Source organism: Caretta caretta, chromosome 2, assembly GCF_965140235.1.
Source record: "Caretta caretta isolate rCarCar2 chromosome 2, rCarCar1.hap1, whole genome shotgun sequence".
NCBI classification, from domain to species: domain Eukaryota; kingdom Metazoa; phylum Chordata; order Testudines; family Cheloniidae; genus Caretta; species Caretta caretta.
In genome coordinates this window covers 220,501,848-220,511,681 of record NC_134207.1, presented here as the reverse complement: position 1 = coordinate 220,511,681, position 9,834 = coordinate 220,501,848, and the positions used below count along the sequence as shown (strand labels likewise).

Here is a 9,834-nt window from a genome sequence, read left to right as displayed (position 1 = left end):
CTGCCGTCACCTACTCACCCGGTTTCACTTTGCCAGGTTCTGGTGCTGCATATACTGCTGGATAATGCGTGTGGTGTTTAACGTGTTCCTAATTGCCAAAGTGATCGGAGCGGGCTCCATGCTTGCTGTGGTATGGCGTCTGCACAGAAAAAAGGCTTGGAACGATTGTCTGCCATTGCCCTGACGGAGGGAGGGGCGACTGACGACATAGCTTACAGGGTTGGCTTACAGGGAATTAAAATCAACAAAGGGGGTGGCTTTGCGAGAAACTGAATGGCCCCCTCAAGGATAGAACTCAAAACCTCAAGGATAGAACTCAAAACTGGGTTTACTAGGCCGTTGTTTTCACGGAGGGAGGGAGGAGAAAATGAATACAAAACAAATCTGGTCTATTTCTTGTTTTTAGCCACTTCATCTATCTTTATACATCCTGCTGGCAGCAGACTGTGCAGTACGACCGCTAGCCATCATCATCTCCTGGGTGCTCGGCAGAAGACGGTGCAGTATGACTGCTGGCCATCATCTTCTGCTGGCTGCTGATTAAAAGACAGTGCACTGCCGGTAGGACTCAATTGTCATGAGACGAAACTTAAAAGGGAAATGACCTGGCTGAGTCACTCCCATGTTTGCCCAGGCGCCCCGTCCTCATCGAGGTCAGTTAAAAGAGCGCCCAGGACTACGTCGACGACCGCTACCAGTCATACTGCACTGTCTGCTGCCAAATGGCAATAAACTGCTGCTGTGTAGCAATGCAGTACCATGTCTGCCAGCACCCAGGAGACATACGGTGACGGTTAGCTGAGCGGGCTCCATGCTTTCCGTGGTATGGCGTCTGCACAGGTAACTCAAGAAAAAAGGCACAAAACGATTGTCTGCCCTTGCTTTCACGGAAGGAGAGAGGGAAGGGGGGCATGAAGATATGTACCCAGAACCACCCGTGAAAATGTTTTAGCCCCATCAGGCACTGGGATTTCTACCCAGAATTCAAATGGGCGGTGGAGACTGCGGGAACTGTGGGATTGCTACCCACAGTGCAACGCTCCGGAAGTCGACGGTTGCCTCGGTACTGTGGACGCACTCCGCCAACTACTTCGAGCATTTGTGTGGGGACACACACAATCGACTGTATAAAAACGCTTTCTACAAAACTGACTTCTATAAATTTGACCTAATTTCGTGGTGTAGACATACCCATATTCTATGTTTGGGTGAATGTACACTTGAATTACATTATTGCAGATATAGGTTATGTGATATCATATACTGCTTGTAACTCTCCCCAAACCCCTCTTCCCTCAGAACCCTCTTTTTGTCCCAGCTAACTCATATGTGGATTAGATATCTGTAATGTACTGCCCTCCTTTCTTCCCTATTCCATTTCTAACTTCTAGTAAGCTACCCTGATGCTGTTATTCTGGTTTAGTATTTCAACCAAAATCTTCACTGGTAAATCTTTAGTGGTAAGATCCATTATTCTGCCTATTAAGAAAGCTCTAAGGATTTAAGTAATTGGATACCTAGATACTATTTGTCCACTAACCAGTGGCTTTTATTTTTATATTTTGGCACAAATGACTCACTTCAGGATTCCTTTTTCCTTGATTTCACAAAGCAGATAAGATTATGCAGCTCTGTCACATACAGATCTGTCTGACAGATTAAACTGAAATTGCTGATCACTTATTCAGCCCAATTTTGCTCCCAACTAAGTTGATGGTTAAACTCCGAGTGACCTCAGTAAGACTAGGCTAAGATCCTTCCTTGAAAATGTATCCTTATGACTTATTGTAGTTCCTCACTAAATGGCAACTGAATCCTTCTTTATGCCTTTTTAAACCTAGATTTGCTATTTTTCAATGCACTGTACTTGGAATCAAGTGTGCAATTTAAGCTATTGTCAATGTATGTTGGACCTCTAGTTCTTATACTGGAAAGATATTATGATTTCTTGGACACAACTAAGGCTTCTTCTCAGGTCACATTCTGAGAATTACTGAAAGCGTATATAAAATTTGTTCTGCTTTTCTTTTTTTGGCTTCCTGAAGCACGTTAGCTTTAGAATGTAGTTTTAAATATAAAATGATATAAACCAAGAGGGATTTATTTAAGCAACTTCATCCATATTATTTGTTTATACTAATTGCTCTGTTCCACCTTATAGGCCCTGGGGGAAACTTCTAGACAACTTTAAAATTACAGTCTCTAAAAGCTCTCCTCCTTAACTGCAAAATTCCCTTTTAGATTAAGAACTGGGGAACTTGATATTTTCATGTCAGTTTTAAGACATTCTGAATTTTATGTCAAATTATATTTTGCTGATACTTTCTCCAATATCTAGTACTGCTTGATCAAACTCCTTAATAGAAAAATACTTTCTTATTCAGTCTTGCAAAAGGAGGAGATTGTGGCTCCATCTTGTGGGCTTAGAGTGTATATCATTTGATTATCAGGTCAGCTATTTAAGTGCCTTTCAAGAACTCGTTCTCACAAAATTTCTTTTTTATTAATCTAATGAAAGTCATAACTCACCACCACACATGCAAAACTTTGTTTTTTTTATTCAGATGCACAAAATAAATAGTCTGAAAATTAATTTGAGAGCTCAGTCCATTACAGCAGGCTGATTTAAAGTTTCATCTCACTGCATCCGATGCATCTGATGAAGTGAGCTGTAACTCAGGAAAGCTTATGCTCAAATAAACTGGTTAGTCTCTAAGGTGCCACAAGTACTCCTTTTCTTATTACAAAGCTTACAATCTACTGACATCAGGAATCATAACATTCAAAAACCAGTAGGAGAACACTTCAACATCTCTGGCCACTCAGTAACGCATCATCAAAGATTTACAACCTATCCTGAAAAATGATCCCTCACTCTCAGAGATCTTGGGAGACAGACCAGTCCTCACTTACAGACAGCCCCCCAACTTGAAGCAAATACTCTCCAGCAACCACACACCACACAACAAAAACACTAACCCAGGAACCTATCCTTGCAACAAAGCCTGATGCCAACTCTGTCCACATATTTATTCAAGTGACACCATCATAGGACCTAATCACATTAGCCATGCCGTCAGGGGCTCGTTCACCTGCACATCTACCAATGTGATATATGCCATCATGTGCCAGCAATGCCCGTCTGCCATGTACATTGGCCAAACCGGACAGTCTCTATGCAAAAGAATAAATGGACAGAAATCTGACATCAGGAATCATAACATTCAAAAACGGGTAGGAGAACACTTCAACCTCTCTGGCCACTCAGTAATCCACGAAAGCTTATGCTCTAATAAATTTGTTAGTCTCTAAGGTGCCACAAGTACTCCTGTTCTTTTTGTGGATACAGACTAACACGGCTGCTACTCTGAAATCTACTGAGTGTGTTCATCCTATCTTTATGAATGTATCATTCTTGTATATGAAGCTAGAAATATGAAGTATTACTCTGAAGTCCTATTACAACTATGCAAAGTGTCGGCCATTAATGGTGGTTTAGAATCTTGATGGCTCCCATTAACCAGGCCAATTGGTTGTAAATGGCTCTGTTTACTTGTAAGCCTTCCTGTGTTTATGTGAGTCAGGCTGGAAAGAATGGAGGCTTGGGGTCTCACAGGACATCTGACCATGTCACCTGGTACTGGAATCCATCTTAAACCTGGTGCTTTTCCATTTAGAAGGAGGGGTGGGGACCCAGAGAGACAAAAGATTTCCTCCTTGTGCCGAAGCCATAAAAGGGCGGGAGGGAGGGGCAGACAGAACAAAGGGGCTGCCAGTCACGAGAAATCCCCTAGTTACCACCTGAGCTGGAACTAACGAGAACTGTACCGGGGAAAGGATTGGGCCCAGACTAGGAAGGAGTCTAGTCTGTGAAAGAAGATTATTGGAACATCTCTGAGGGTGAGATTTTCCAGTATTCAGTTTCTTAATTATATTAGGCTTAGACTTGCTTGTTTTGTTTTATTTTGCTTGGTAACTTACTTTGTTCTGTCTGTTATTACTTGAAACCACTTAAATCCTACTTTTTATACTTAATAAAATCACTTTTGTTTATTAATTAACCCAGAGTAAGTGATTAACACCTGTGGGAACAAACAGCAGTGCATATCTCTCTATCAGTGCTATAGAGGGCGGACAATTTATGATTTTACCCTGTATAAGCTTTATACCGAGTAAAATGGATTTATTTGGTGTTTGGATCCCACTGGGAACTGGGTGTCTGGATGCTGGAGATAAGTGACTTGCTGAGCAGTTTTTGGTTAAAGTCTGCAGCTTTGGGGGTGTGGACCAGACCTGGGACTGTGTTGCAGCAGACTAGTATGTCTGGGTCAACAAGGCAGGGTTCTGGAGTCCTAAGTTGGCAGTGGAAAATGGGCTCAGAGGTAATTCCAACACGTCAGGTGACAGTCCCGAACCGGTCACAGGCCCATATTGTCCAGCTGACCTTGGAGAACCAGCTATTGCAGGAGCAAGTCATGCAATTGCAGGCTAAAAAATACAGCATTTAAGACATGGCTTGCACAACCCTGTTCCCCGATACCACTGCCAGAATGGTGTGATGGTAAATCATTAGTGATTCCAGGATTTTATAGTGCCACCTCCTGTTCATGATGCACCCTCAGTTCTATGCTACTGTTCACACAAAAGTGAGCCTGGTTATCCGCTTGCAGTCAAGGGAAGCATTAGACTGGGCGTCCTCTTTCTTGGAATGTGACAGCCCAGTACTGTTAAACTGGGAGGGCAGAAAGATCAGGGTGAGCCACTAGTGGTATTAAAAAAGAAAAAGTTGAAATCAAATCTTCATTCATTAGTCGTATGACATTCCACTGTGGGTTCAAATTCTCTATTCTGTTCTGATCACATCACAGCCCCATTGCTGGTAGTGCCTCACTCCACTCAGCTGTCCATGTTTTATAAGATAGGCATCTGTAAATGCTACACAGAGACTGAGTAGAATCCAGAAGTTGCTGTTGTAGATTTGTAAGAATTAAGTCTGTGTACTTTTTCAGCTGGCTTAACAAACATTTCTTTGTCATCTTCACTTAAGGATTCAATGTAAGTGCCTTCATTGGTCAACTTTTGGACTGAAGTCTTTGCATATTCGAGTACATTTTTAATTGATATCTCTCTGATTGATTCAAGTGTAGCTTGTATTGCTGGACAAAGATCTACTACTGTATAGCGGATGCCTGGATGACATTGTTTAATGACCACGTGGTTTCAACAGTAGACTTACAAGAGAGAGAATGGTGATTGTCTTCTCTGAACGTAGTAGTAAAAATAGTCCACCAACCTTACTACTTAGATCCATTCCATCTTGGTAGATGCTTTCCAAAGCCAGCAATAATGGTTGCAGTAATTTTAAGACAACAGTCAAGGATTGCTCATGAGAAAGCCAGGGGTTTTTCGCAGATTGGATTAATTTAAACTTCAGTTCCAGAGCATCATCTATTTTTTCCACGATGTTCAGTCTTTTTGGACTCTTCTTGAAAAAAGTCTGTAGCAAAGACACTAAATGTATGGCTTTTTAAATGTCTTTTGAAGATTCTGCAGCTCGTACTAGTGCGAGTTGGAGTAGATGTCCTTTGCAGTGTGTATAGGAGAGATTAGCGTTACACTTTTCTCTGAGCAAAGCTTATTCTCCATGTCTTCCAGATAAGTTTGCAGCTCCATCAAATGTATGTCATCTGTTTGGGGTCCAATTTACAAGCATTTAATTCTTCTAAGATGTGGGTTGTCACAGATGCAGCCAATGTGTCTTCTATAACCTGAACATCTAGAAACGTATCTACTGGCCTACCACTGTCATCAAGATAACATACGCAATGATTTAATGCTTGACGCCCATTTGCATTGGTGCATTCATCAGCCAGGTATGTACATTTTCTGAATGTGGTGAGAGAGTGCTTCACTTTTTCAACTGCTGAGTCTTTCATTGTTGCATCACATGCTTCTAACCAGTCAGTTGAGTTTCTTGCAGAAAGATAGCGAGCATTTGCTAGTCTTGTTTGGAACCAGTGTCCAACTTCAGGGCTAACAAGTGACAATGAACTTAATATTAGCCTCCAGTTTGTAGTGTGTGGTATCTTTTGGTTAAATAGAAAGTATGATACGACAGCCATGTTGTTTATAAGGCTTCCTGCATGTCAGTGCACTCCAGAGGCTTGGTGTTTTGCAGCCTTTTCACATAGTTTGTCAGCATTGGCTTTGCTGATCAGTTTGGCAAACCAAGCTCCTCCAGTTTTACCAACTGTAACAGTGGGAAGCTTTCCTTCTTTTTTGCAAGAGGTACACCCAGTAACCATCTTTTGTAACTTCAATAAATGGGAAAAGTTTGACTGACAAACATCAAGAACTGCCTTTAGATTGTGGAGACACTGTTTCTTTAGTAGATAGCTGTATTCATGCTTCGGGCTGTTCAGATGTAGATACACCACTAGAACCTTCAGATAACATGTTGGCATATTCTTAGTTCTTGGTATGTTCTTCATCTTGGTTGTCTTTTGAGGCCTTTGAGTGGAAAAACTGTTGGTTTTTGTCTTTTCATTTTGATCTGCAACATATAAAACAGATATGAATAAATTAAATGTTTTGATAGGATAATGCAAATTAAACCCAAACGCATAAATTTTAGATTTCTAAAACCAAAAATATTTAAAAAATTAAAAATTAATTCAATTTAAATTGACTTGAAACAATTATAATATAATACAATACAAATGTTTAGTACAGAAACTCCCTGAGAGAATGACCTCTTGAGATAGTGACGATGCAAGATAACAACCTTGGCAAATAATGCATTTTTAAAATCTTGGCGTACTAGGAAACATATATTTATATAAGTGTTCCAGTCACAAATCCAGCATTCTGGAGCAAACTCACTAAAACATACTAAATCAAGTTGTTCCAAGAATGAGAAATTATATTAATTACTTCTATATATGTATAAACTTTCACATAAAGAAGAGGAGCGAAACTTACTATGGCTGCCCGGTTGCCGTAAGCAAGTTTCATATGTTTTCATTGGCAAGGCGATTTGGTGCTAACTCTCAGCCCCACATTTTAAACATTAAAAACTACCAATAAACATTAGCTTTTGAATTTGATGATTTACTGTTGTTTATAAATCATAATTTGAAAATTAGGCCAACCAACATCGCTAAATTGAATGCGCCGTTGTGCTAACAAATGCAGCTGTGTGAAGAAGCTAGACTTTGTTCAGACATTTCAAAACTACTATGCTTTTTCAGATACAAGTATTTTATCATATATATGCTTTTAAAATATACGTTAACGTTTCAATTTTAATTAAAATTTCCAACCAAGAACGAAATGGATTTTTTTTCCAACTAGAAATTTTTTAAAACAATTAGACCTAGTTGGGATGGGGAAGTTCAGGTGGCATGCACACCGTATAGTGAAATCACTGCGTGGTAGGGAAGAGACTCATTCTTGCAAAGAAAGTGGGGAGCACAGAGAAATACTGGGACTATTGAATCTGTGATGCTGTATGGAATACGGGTGACCATTTATAATATTATTGATACCAATATTACAAAATTCAAGGAACCTTATACCAGATATGCCATGTAAGGTATCAGTGGAAAAGGTATGATATTGCTAAATATAATAAGCTTGTTTATATATATGTATCATTTTTGTATCATGAGTTATAAATACATGTGGTGTATTGATATCTCAAACTTGTGTATCTGGGTGATACCGTCAGACAGATTGGTATCAGCACTACCCAGGCTGCTTGATGGCCCATCAAGGACAATCAGCTGTACAATGAGCCCACTGAAAGAAGCCAGGGGCTACACCTGTGAGTCAGCATAACATATAGGGACATGCCTATGGACAAGGTGTGATGAGAGAATTTTGCCTCAGTTGCCCAGAATACCTTATTGAGCTCTGAATGGGGAAAATCTGCAGAAAAACCTTGGAAGGGGTTTAAATTTGCTGAAACTATAAAAATTGCTTAAATGAACAAAAAAGGAGTGGTGATGGTGTCAGGACCCTTTGATATACTTAAAACAGTAATTAGTTTTAAGAATAGGGCTTTAATGAAATAAAAATTACTAATAGTTTAAATTAGAAAATACAGTAATGGCAGCCATAGGATTATGTAATATAGTAGAAAATCCCATAGTAATACATGGGAGCTCATAGAAAGGAATAGGGATGATGCAATCTAGACAAGGGATTACATCACTTCCCCTGGGGAATGACTCAGCAAAATTCCACAGAAATACACTGTAGCTCATAGAAACCAATGGGACCTCCAGATAGAAAATGGCTAGAGTTCATCTAAAGGTCAGTTGAAAACCCCCATTGAAATGCATTGAGCCCATAGAAGTATATGGGACAGGGGAGTAGCTTTCTATACAAGTGACTAATTAACATACACTAATTAATCATTAACATATGCTAATATCTGGAAGCTGGCTGAGGTGGAAAGTCACCTCAGTACACATGACATAAAACAGAATATGCAAATCCTTAAAAACTGATTGGCTGAATTACAATAATACATTACTAGTTAATGAGCTAAAACTATATAAAGGCAGTAATTGGCAGGCTAAAGTATTAAGTGTTAATTAATATAGTGTTCTATGTATTTAAATTGATACATTGTTATAAAATATGGTGTTAACTGAATAATCGTATAGCTATACTGTTGTATGATAGTTAAAATTGTCATTGTAGTACTGTCTTTATTTCTTGTGCCGCTTCCTTTACATTGTATCTGTAACCTTTACTGTTTGATTTTTGCCTCTCTCTCCTCTTTTATTGTAATCCTTCACTTCTAAATAATTTTTGTTGTTGATGAATTTACTGCTTCCTGCCTATTCTTGATCGGAGGGCTGTATCCACGTCCTTCAAGGGGAAAGTTAGTTGGCCTTGGTCAGCGGCTTTTCTCTGGAAGGTCCATAGGGCAGGTCACAACCTTAATATCAGAATAAAGAGTTTAAATTAAAAGCAAATCTTCTTGTTACAAGGGGACTCCAAATAATTTTCCATGCCCATGTGCTGTGAGCTTGCGTTTGGGACAAGGAATGTACAATTTACATGGCAGAGTCAGGTAATCTAAAAAGGCAGTTGCATCACCTCCATTTCATCTTCAGTCCTGCTTCTTTCCTCTGGAGAAACTTCTTTCCAAATTCAAGCTCTGAACAAAGGACTGATAGACCCATCTAAGCTTTCCACGTGTTCCAGACAGACTTTACAAGACAGCAAACTCACCAGTGCTGCGAACAACCAGAGTTCATGTCAGAAGTCATATGTATGTATCTGATTGCTTTGCCAATATAACACCTCTCCTCTCGTTTTCTTTTCTTTTTCAATAAATCTTTGATTTTAGAAACTAAAGGACTGGCTGGCGGTGCGGTATTTTGATCCGGACAAGTAGCGATCTGGTCACGTGGCTGGCCCCTTAGGGGTCAGAGAAGAACATTGTGTTTAGCGACTGGAGTTTTAAGTAACTTCTCACTTTACTGGACTAGGTGCTGATTGGGAGCCAGAGACTGGAATACAAAAGAGGGGGCTGTGTGAGGGAGCGGCTAGCGGCGGGGGCAGGGGGTCCCGCTACCTCCTCCCCTCGGCCCACGAAGCAAACCGGCTGCCCGAGGTGCTGCGCTAAGTGGCTGGTGGCGATGCGGGGCCGCGGCCCCTCGTGCACGTCCCCCATGTGGAGCGGTCCCGAGGCCCGCGCCGCGCTCTGCCCCACCGGCCACAGCTCCCCTGGAGCGGCGGGAAACCAGCACTTCCGCTCTCCGACGAGCCCAGCAGTCGCCCTGGCAACAGGGGAGACATCGGGGCGGGGCTTCCTCT

At 40.8% G+C, this 9,834-nt stretch overlaps 1 long non-coding RNA gene across 2 annotated transcripts; it reads right to left on the bottom strand.

The window, feature by feature from the left end:
• Positions 1–2,541: 2,541 nt before the first annotated feature.
• LOC125631470 (uncharacterized) lies at positions 2,542–9,757 on the bottom strand. Of its 2 annotated transcripts, none has more exons than XR_012667233.1 (2): positions 6,982–9,757; positions 2,542–6,553 (listed from the first exon to the last, which is right to left on the bottom strand). It is a non-coding gene; the product is annotated as an uncharacterized LOC125631470 (long non-coding RNA). The 2 variants fall into 2 exon arrangements; XR_007354955.2 differs by having other exon boundaries at positions 9,112–9,757.
• Between the last annotated feature and the right edge of the window lie 77 nt (positions 9,758–9,834).